At 40.7% G+C, this 9,830-nt stretch overlaps 1 long non-coding RNA gene across 1 annotated transcript; it reads left to right on the top strand.

The window, feature by feature from the left end:
* The first annotated feature begins 4,960 nt into the window (after positions 1 to 4,960).
* On the top strand, positions 4,961 to 9,113 carry LOC109551291 (uncharacterized). The gene is made up of 2 exons (XR_002178020.3): positions 4,961 to 5,455; positions 5,956 to 9,113. It is a non-coding gene; the product is annotated as an uncharacterized lncRNA (long non-coding RNA).
* Positions 9,114 to 9,830: the final 717 nt, after the last annotated feature.

Genomic DNA, 9,830 nt, shown 5'->3' with positions numbered 1-9,830 from the left:
GGTTCTACTACTTGTTAGCTGTGAGATATTGTCCACGTTCCTTAATCTCTCTATGCCTCCGATTCTTAATATTTAATGTGGAGATGATAATAGTCTTTACCTCATTGGTTTGTTGTGATTATTAAATAAGGTAATGTTTGTACAACACTTAGCAAAATGCCTGGTACAAAGTAAGTGCTCAGCAAATATTGTTGTTCACTTTACTACCTGTTGCCATTGAATTAAATCGCTTTTAATCTTTTGGAGTTTCTTTTCATTTTGCCAATTAGGCACTTATTTTCAGGGACTTCCTGGTAATACTGCCTTACATTCATTTATGGAAACATAAATATGTTTCAAGCCTTCAAGTGAGTTATTCCATTTAATTTTGAGGTTGATGGGGCAGGTATAATCTCCTTGTTAAGAATATGGAAAATGAGGCCAGAGAGATGAAATGACCAGGTCAAGTCTACATAGATATGACCAGTGATGATAGATTTTTGACTAACGTTGTAATACTGTTTGAACCATGTCTGCACATGCACAAGCACACACGCATGCACACACACTCACATACACACACACACTCCCTTTCCCTTGGGCTCCCTAATCCTGTGTTATCTAACCCAAGCTCTTGAATTTCTTTCTATCTACATTAGCAGAGACTCATTTTCTCTGCATGATTCTTAGAGTGATGAAGTAACCTTCTGCAGACTGCTTCTTCCTTCTCCCTTTACCTCTCCAACTCACATTTAATGCTTTGGGGGCTCACTAAAGCTTGCTTCCAGGACTGAAAGCCAGATCATCTCCTATTTCCAATTTTCAGAGAGCATGAAAAAGGCAACAGATAGGACTAAAGACCGCTGTATCCATGAACATTGTCTGTCAAGGCTGAGCCTAAAATATGGACCTCAGATCTAATGTTTTATGCAATGAATTTAGGTAAACACAGAGGGTGGCCTTTTACTTTTACAGCTAAAGAGAAGAGGCTTGACGTCTGATGAGTCTGGATAGGCTGGTTGGAGAGTGACTGGATAGGCTGGGCTTGGCCTTGTGCTGCATGGAAAGCTCTGCCTGGGGCTCAGGCCTTGAGATCCAGCCAAGAACTCCTGGATGTGGGGGAAAAGAGGCTTAAGTAGATGGGGGGGGGGGGGTGTTCCTGTAGTTTCTAGGAGGGCAGCTGGTGTTCCCTTGCACATGATTACAAGTCAGGTTTTATATTTTTGGCCATGGGACGTTTTCTTAAACTTTCCACAGCTATGCAGTTGCTGCCTGGAGAGGAGGTGCTATAAGGATGTCACCATGTAGACTTGTCACCAAGTCTAATGTTGTTGTCTTCTGCCCCTCCATCTAGACCTTGACCTCTCATGCTCTCCTCCCACACTTTCTGACAAGGACCTTCCCCCCAGTACAAATCTCCTTCTACCCCCCAAACTCGAATAACTGCTGTTTCTCTAGATCTGGCTTTGTGTTGTTTGCTGACCTGGTAAACAAATTCTCATAAGGCTCTGAGGTGTCAGTGATTGTAGGTTTGTATGTTGCCCCCTTCATATTAATCAGAGCTTTCTGGAAGCAAAACCTTCACCTGAAAGATTGAACCTAATGATGAGATTTCAGGCACTGGTGTGCAGACCATGACGGCTCTCAAATTACACTACCCAGAATGCTCACTCTTCTGCCCCCCCACCCCCAACAATAAGACCAACCCAGAATCTTTATGTAAACAGACACATAAGCTCTTTTGATGAAAATCCTGGAGAGGTGGTGAAGTGTGGTGGTTAAGATTAAGGCTCAGGAAAGTGGAAATGCATCACACCCTCATTTATGTTTTCCAACCCATCCTGTCCTGGTATGTGTGAACACACACACACATACACACTCTGTTCTCTTACCTTCCTGCTTCCTTAGACTTGACCCAGCAGTCAGCGAGGGGGACTTCTTAGCACAGGGGGAGGAAAATTTCCTGGTGAAACTCACTGGCGATGAAAAATGTTTGGTCACAGCCACGCAGCCCCATGGCTGGTCTGCCGCTGAGGGGATACCTGAATAAGACTTAGTTGTGGTTTAGAGTTCCCTCTAGCCCTGAGATTCTGTGAACTTTTCTCCCTCCCACCTTCCTTCAACAACTGGCCCTCCTGGGTGATTTTGGCAATGGCATGTGGGACGCAGATGCTACGATCCCTCACCCCTGCCTTTCAGTACTTTCTGTGAGAGGAAGTCTAGGATGAAGAGCCACCTCCGCAGTGAGTAGTTTGGGAGTAGTAAGGAGTATTCCTTGCACATGTAAACCCTGATTTGAAAAGATATCCTCACGATGAAAGTCACTGCATGGGGGTATTCTTAAGGATGACTCTCATTTTCTGGGTGACAGGTGGGAAGGTACACCCAGGACTCAGTAGTGACCTTTCTGTGTGATGGAGTGGACAGAAATCGTGTATTCTCCTGAGGCTGTAACTGTAATGTTTGTCTCATAAAAGCTGGGAGGAATGGAGAATTGTAGGGGAGGGAGGATTACCAACCATAAGCAGCAGGAGGTGATCTGTTCAGAGGTCATGGAGGAGGACTGTCCACATACAGTGGACAGGAAAACCATGCCCCAGATGGTAGCATAAATATTCAATTACACATCAGATCCTCGGCAGAGGACATTTGAGTCCTTGCTTCCTACCCCAGGCAACAGAACCTTCCCTCTGCATGTCCATAAACAGGATGTAAAGCCAGGTACAGGGCCCCAAAGGAGAAGCAACTAGGCTTAGTAACAGAAAGACCTAACCATGTAGGTCATAGAGATGAGAATTTTAGGTCTAGTCCGCTTTTAACTGCCTGTGTAACCTTGGGCTAGTCTCAAGCCTTTCTTTCTTCATCTGAAGAATTATGTTATAATTTCTACTTTAGAGGGATATAGTGAGGGCTAGATGAGTGTCATAGGTTGAATTCTGCGGAAACAGAGCCTGAGATGAGGATTCTATGCATGTAATTTATTAAGGCAGTGCCCCCAGGGAGACCAGTAAGGCAGTGGTGAAGCAAGAGAGGGATGGGAAAGAAACTAAGCAAGGCAAAGCCCAGTGTCATTCTGACTGCAGGGAGTTCTGGAGAGTAAATTATACCAAAGAGTTGACGCAACTTGAAGAGAGTTGGGCTTTCCTGTTCCAGCCAGTCATTGGCCAAGGGCCTTGGGGTAGAGGATGGCAGTGAATGTAAACTCCCAGGCGTTTCCAGTTCTCTGTGTCTGAAGGGTGGCTTCAGGTTTGGTATGGGCTGTTAGAAGCCAAAGGACACTGAAGCTGGGAGAGGCGTTCATAGGAAAAGTAGAAGGAATAAGAGGGCTCTTGGGCAGAAAAGTGAGAGTATCTGCTACAATGGGAAAATATCCTCATTGGTCAGGGATTCATCAGAGATTACCCAAAGTATAAGGATCTGCTCTCAACCAGGAATGGAATACCAGCTCATTTCTCCCAGACGTCTAGAGAGAGAGTATGATGTCCAACTATCTGCAAGTGATCTAATACTGAAAGCCACAACAAGCAAAGGAACATTTAGAGGAGGTTGTGTAAGGGAACCACCATTCCTCTCCTCCATTAGGTACTTCATACTCTGTCCTCATACAGGGCAGAGAACAGAAATACTGACTTGGTTATATTAGCTTAGGCCCTCATAGAACCACCTTCACTGTGTAGTAGGTCAATGCTTGTAAAACCCACCAACCAAAGAGCTCCAGGAACACACTAGTCATTGTTGAGCTCATTGCAGAAAAAAAAAAAAAAAAAAAAAAACATGTACCAGAGGAATCGTGGAATGTCTTGGAAAGGGGGAGCGGCCAGGGACCTCTGATTGAATTTGGGTTTACTCCAAGTGATTTCGAAGAGAAATTAGGGAAGAAGGGGACATTCTAGATTGGACAATTTCAAGAGCAGGAGCAATCCAATGTTTTGGCATCTTAATAGTTTTCATACAGGACAAACAAACTATAGAAATGATCCCTGAAAGTATTGTTTTCATATAGGATAAGCAAGGCTGGAATTGTCACTGGTAAAGGAACAGCAGTCACTCATGTTAGTCAGAGAAGGAGGATGTTTAGTCATTTTTTGTGATTACCAAGTGGTTTTATCTTTATCTTGTTCCAAATATGATCATGGGGTGGCCTTGTCCCAGCACTGTTTATACGAGTTGAGACCTGGCTGCCAGCAGGTCCGTTTCTCACTTTCTCTGCTTGTCAGCAGGATGTATTTCATTTTCTCAATGACACACCCTTTCTTTCTCACAAAAGCTAAAAGAAACAACCCTACTAAATCTGCTCCTGCAGCAGCAGTACAAATTCTAAGGAGCATGCCAGCCCTTGCCCCACCTGGGATATGCCACAAAACCCCCATGGGAATTTCATTCAGAATTTAACACCAAGAAAAATGATTCCACTTGAGACATGATAGCCTTTCTTCATCATGATAGTAAGGTCTAGGCGATCCATCTTACTTTTTTTTTTTCTTTTAGCTTTTAGGATTCTCAGAGCCAAATGTGAGACTCCTTTAGACATTGACCTTTATGTTTAGCACATTTGCACTCACTTTTCACCCTAATCTGAATTTTCTATTTCCATTTTACTATTTTTTTCCCTGGTATTGTTAGCTTCTTCGGATAAAAGTGGGGAAGAAATGAAGTCCCACTTTGAGCCATGTTGCACAGCTTGAAGCTAATACAAAATTAGATCTTGCATCAGTTCCCAGTTATTTTACGGATGTAATCTGTCTCTTATAATTTAAGGGAAGAGCATCTATCGTTTCCTTCTTCAATTTCCTTCCTCCCCATAACATAGTATACAGAAATGGGAGATAGATGTTATCTGGAAACTATTTGCGATGGGATTCTTGCAGTCAGACAGTAGAGGTCACCATGGAGCTGTGCGTGATGGAGCTCACAGACTAGGAAACTTAGCTGAGTGGGTCTGAAATGATAGAAGACTTAACTATTCGATTCAGATGTGTATTCTTTTTGCTCTGGTCATTCAACAGACAGCACTCTGCAGTGATTGGCTTCGATGTCACTTTGGTAATATAATTGTTTAGAGGAGAGATGGTGGCTTTTATATATTGTTTACCAAAAAAAAATTCCATTTTAAGCACTAAGGAACTCTGAAAAAAGTGGTTACAAAATGTGTTTACTTAAATATTGTGAAATGAGGATGGAAATTCGCAGTGCAGGGTGTTTGTCATCTGCTCATGACTAGCAGATGTCCGCCTCCCCCTCCTCCTTTGCAAGCTCAATGACTCACATCTTACAGGGTGTGCAAATTGAAATTTCGAAACTCTCCAGAGTAGAGGTGGCAGTGCCATAACTTGATGCAGGAGAAGTGTGCCAGCCAGATGACTTTGCCAGCCAGCATGCTGACAAAGACTTCACAAAATGTCTCTCTTATTGGAAAGAAAAGCGTTTGGATGTCTCTCTGCACGTGTTCGATGCGCCATTTCTGAAAGGATACAAGGTATGCTTCAGGCTGTGGGTGAACCTGTGTGTATGAAAGGGAGCAGGTAGTCTGCCAGCCCAGAACTGGGTAGTAATTGCTCCTGCCAAGGTGAATCATGCAAGATAGACTCACCTGTTTTGGCTTGTCAGCTCTAGGATGGTGGCAAGTCAGCCTTCAGCCATCGATAGAACAAAGTCTGAGCTATTATCACATGCTCCAAAAATAGGAGGTTATAGTTTAGAAAGATATGTCATCTAAGTTCAAAGTTTTTTTTCTCTTTTGTTTAATTAAGAGGAACTCTGAGTCTGCTGCTTAACCAAAAAATGAGGGCTGTATTTTAGGCAATTCTATTTGTTTAAAAAAATAGAGTCCTGCGAGCCAGGAGGACTAACAGCAAAATTGACTTTTACCTGCAGATGTCACTTCCCTTCATGTGGTAACTAGTTACCAAAGATGCCCCCTGAAATGAACTGCACCTCCTGGTATTCACACCTTTGTGTGGTCCCTTCCTTTTAAAGCCAAAGAAAGCCTTGCAGCTTCCACTTGGGTCTCCTGGAACACTCACTCTGGGAGAAGACAGCTGTCACGTAAGAAGCCTGACTACCCTGAGATCACTTTGCTTTGAGGAAGCTCAAGCTGCCACCTGAAGAGGCTGTGTGGAGAGAGAAATGCCTGATAAGCCCCTAGCTGTTTCAGGCATCTCAGCTGATAAGCCAGACATGTGACTAAGGAAGCCATCTTGGACATCCAGCTGAGGTGAGGCTTCTGATGACTCCATCCATCTGACTGTAACCACCCGAGAGAATGCAACATCACCTAACTGAGCTCAGTCAACCTATAGGACCATGAGAGATAATAATAATTTTTTTAAACTACTATATTTTAGTGTAGTTTGTTACACAGCAATAGATATAACCCAAACACTTCAGATTGAGAGAGAGAGATTGAGAGAGAGAGAGAGAGATTGAGAGAGAGAGAGAGAGAGAGAGAGAGAGAGAGAGAAAGTTGAACATGAAATGCAATTGCACTAACCTGACTCCCTTCTTTTTTTCTCACCTCAGATAGTGTCTATGAGCAAATCTCATAATCTCTATTTTATTTTTTCTTTTTCACTTTTCAGATTTTTTAAAGTTTTTAAAATTGAAGTATAGCTAATTTAGAATGTTTTGTTAGTTTCAGGTGTACAGCAATGTGATTCAGTTATATAGGTTGTTGGAAGCACTTTTGATAAGGCCTGAACCTCCAATATTTTCTAAGGGAACTTAGACACTAGTGATGTGATGAACATGCAAGTGAAGACAGAAACAGAATGGCCTTAGGGGCTGCATCAGTTGGGGACATACTCTATGGAGCTATGAAGTAGGAGAGAACCTGGAAGTCATTCAATGCAACAGTAGAATTGTCAGCCCTTGGGGCCCCTTTCTTTGTTCATTATTGAGTACCTAGACATCTAAAATGTGTAAATAACTGGAAATGGACAAAAATGTCCATTATTTCGAGTAATGAAGAGATGATGTTATCAAAGAAGATTAAAGGTTCTAAATTAGGGGAGCCTAGCTGAACAATGGTTAAGGAATGGCAGCATATGAGGATGTCAGTGCCAAAGAGAAAGGTGTATCTTAGTCACTTGCAGCTTTGGGTTAGAGCCTATGAGGGAGGAGGAAGAAGGGGGACAGAGAGCAGTGGAGTCAAGACGAAGAGACAGGCTTAGGATGTATAAATAGTAGGATTTTTAGGTTAAAATCTCTTCAGTCAACCACAGCCATTGCAATTTAAGCAGGCAAATTTTGATATAGCAGAAAAAGTACCAACATGCCTATTGGGAGGTCTTTGTCCTGCTACCAACAGGCAGTATAGACTTGGCAAGTACCTTGCCTTCTCTGGGTCTCAGGAAGGCATGTTGTAACTTATAAAAGACTCTACATAGTTTTATATCAATTATAATAAAATGAGCAGTAGCACTTTATGCAATCTAAGCTCCTTTTCAACTATAAAAACCTTATGGTTCTAAACTGTAGAAATAGGAGACAGTTTTAGAATTTAAAAATTAAGTAATTAGGCTTATAGGCTGGAGATACGTGTAAAAAGCTTTGATTGAGATTTTGTGTAATACATAATGGAAAATGTTTAGGTAAGGGTAAGGATCTTTATTTTATTTCTTGATATATCCCAAGTACCTAGAACAATGCCAACATGTAGCAGATGCTAATAAACATATTTGTGGATTGACTGAATGAGCTATTCCTGGGAAATCAAGGACAAAAATGGCCTAAAAAGCAGACACATCAACTATAAGTTTGTCCTTATCTCTTATTTTTATGAAATTTTCTCACTTAGTTCTATTGCTTGGCAAACACTGATATACAAATTTCTAAACAATATTTAGTCTTGCTTCTCTTCTTTATTTTAAAGATAAATAGGGAGGCATGTATTTTTCCAACTAATGTTAACTCACTAGTTTATAATTTTTTTATTTTTACATTTTTAATTAAGAAAAATCTCAAGCACATAAACAGAATACCCACCACCCCGATTCAGCAATTATCAACATTCTATGATTTTAGTTTTATTTATACCTCCATCATTTCTTACTCCCACTGGATTATATGTGATTATTTTTTAAAATAGATTTTCCTCCATCTAATAAAACAAAATTTAGCATTCTAGTTATCTTGTCCTAGTGTGCTCATTTATAGGTGTTTCAATTTCCCAATTTTTTAGTATATTACTGAGTTGCATAGAACTTCTTTAGGGTGCTATTTCTTCTGACTCTGGATTCAGTAAAATTGCAACCATTTTAGAAAAGCTCTCTGTGGATGAGCCCCCTTGTACACAGGGTTTCAGAGTTGTTCTGTTCAGATGTCTTGGTTACAAACATTAGAACTCACCATAGCTGGTTCAGCAGAAAACATATCTAACAGATTTGAGAAGGCTCAATAGACCCCCGGAGAGGATTAGAGACCCAGGCTTGAAGATATGTGGGCAGGAACAACACTCAAATGGCATTTCAGGATGGGGATCCAGAAAAGGATCCATCATTGCTGTCACTGGGCGCAGACACCACAGATTGCCCCATTGATCCCGGGCAATGGAGGCTGAACTGCTGTCATCGTTGTCCCTGAAAGCCATTGCCTCTGCCATCACCTTCAGAGAATGGTCTCCACCGTGTCTGCTTCCTCATGTTTGTCTCTTTTAAACTGAAATCTCATTAAGTGCACTTCATTGGCTGAGTCTATTCATTGGCTGAAGTGTTTATGCCCTAGCTTCCAGGAAGGCTGGACGAGTGAGTTTCTGGATTCTAGGTTTGGAAAACCAGACTCATAAGGTGGGCCATTCCCCAAATTTAGATGTTCAAATGTTCTGGATGGCCACAAATTATGACATGTGTTTATTAAAGTATCTTTAAATCCAAAATGGTCTTTGAAGGAATTCCTAGACCATATGAAAGGGATAATACAGTTGATTGACCTACATGCAAGAAACAATGTGTTCATTTCTTCTCGGAGAGGGGAGGGATCCTTATTCTTTTAGCTTTAAAAAAGCCTACCTGGGAAAAGAATCTACAAAAGAGGGGATATATGTATATGTATAACTGATTTACTTTGCTGTACACCTGAAACTAACACAACATTGTATATCAACTATACTCCAATAAAAAATTGTTTTTAAAAAGTCATATGCACTATCTTCTCTTGCTTTAATATCTTCTCTCTTCTGAATTCTCTCCAAAATCTTCAAACCTCTCAGCATTTCCTCCTCTTCACAGCTTGCCCCACTGTACCACCGTAGAGTTTTTCTAAGATAGTTTGTATTCTAAGCCATTCTTTGACAGAATATTTTCTTTGCAATTTTCTTTCATTTAAAAAGTGCTTTCTAAAGTATATATGCTTCCTTTATAAGGAACAATACATCTCAAGAACTATAAAAAGACGATGTTAACTCACATACACTAACTCACTCCCCAGGAATTTTACAATTACAGGCATGTTGAGATACTTTCTCTAAGTGAATGTAGTAAACCATCTACTTTCTATTTTAGAAAAAAAGAAAGAAAAAAGGCAGACCAAGGAGGTAAGATATTCACTCTTATAGACTTATGAAGATGCTGCGAACCATTTATAATTCATATCAAACCTCTTTAATTTGACCTACATCATCCATCATGTCCCTTTCTGTTACTTGCTGGAAGATCATACTCACTCTTTCAAATGAAATTTCGATAATAATTTTCCTTTAAAATGACAAAAAGGGCTTTACATTAGGTAAAGAAATACTGAAATGTGTTTATTATACATTATCCGGAATAATAAAATAAATATACCAAAATGTCACTCTAGAAAATGATTTTGTGTATCAAATAACTTATACTAGCCTTCCCTGAGGGATATAAACC

This window comes from Tursiops truncatus, chromosome X (genome assembly GCF_011762595.2).
Source record: "Tursiops truncatus isolate mTurTru1 chromosome X, mTurTru1.mat.Y, whole genome shotgun sequence".
In the NCBI taxonomy this organism is placed as follows: Eukaryota; Metazoa; Chordata; class Mammalia; order Artiodactyla; family Delphinidae; genus Tursiops; species Tursiops truncatus.
The sequence above is the reverse complement of the archived record's forward strand: the minus strand, read 5'-3'. Positions and strand labels throughout refer to the sequence as shown.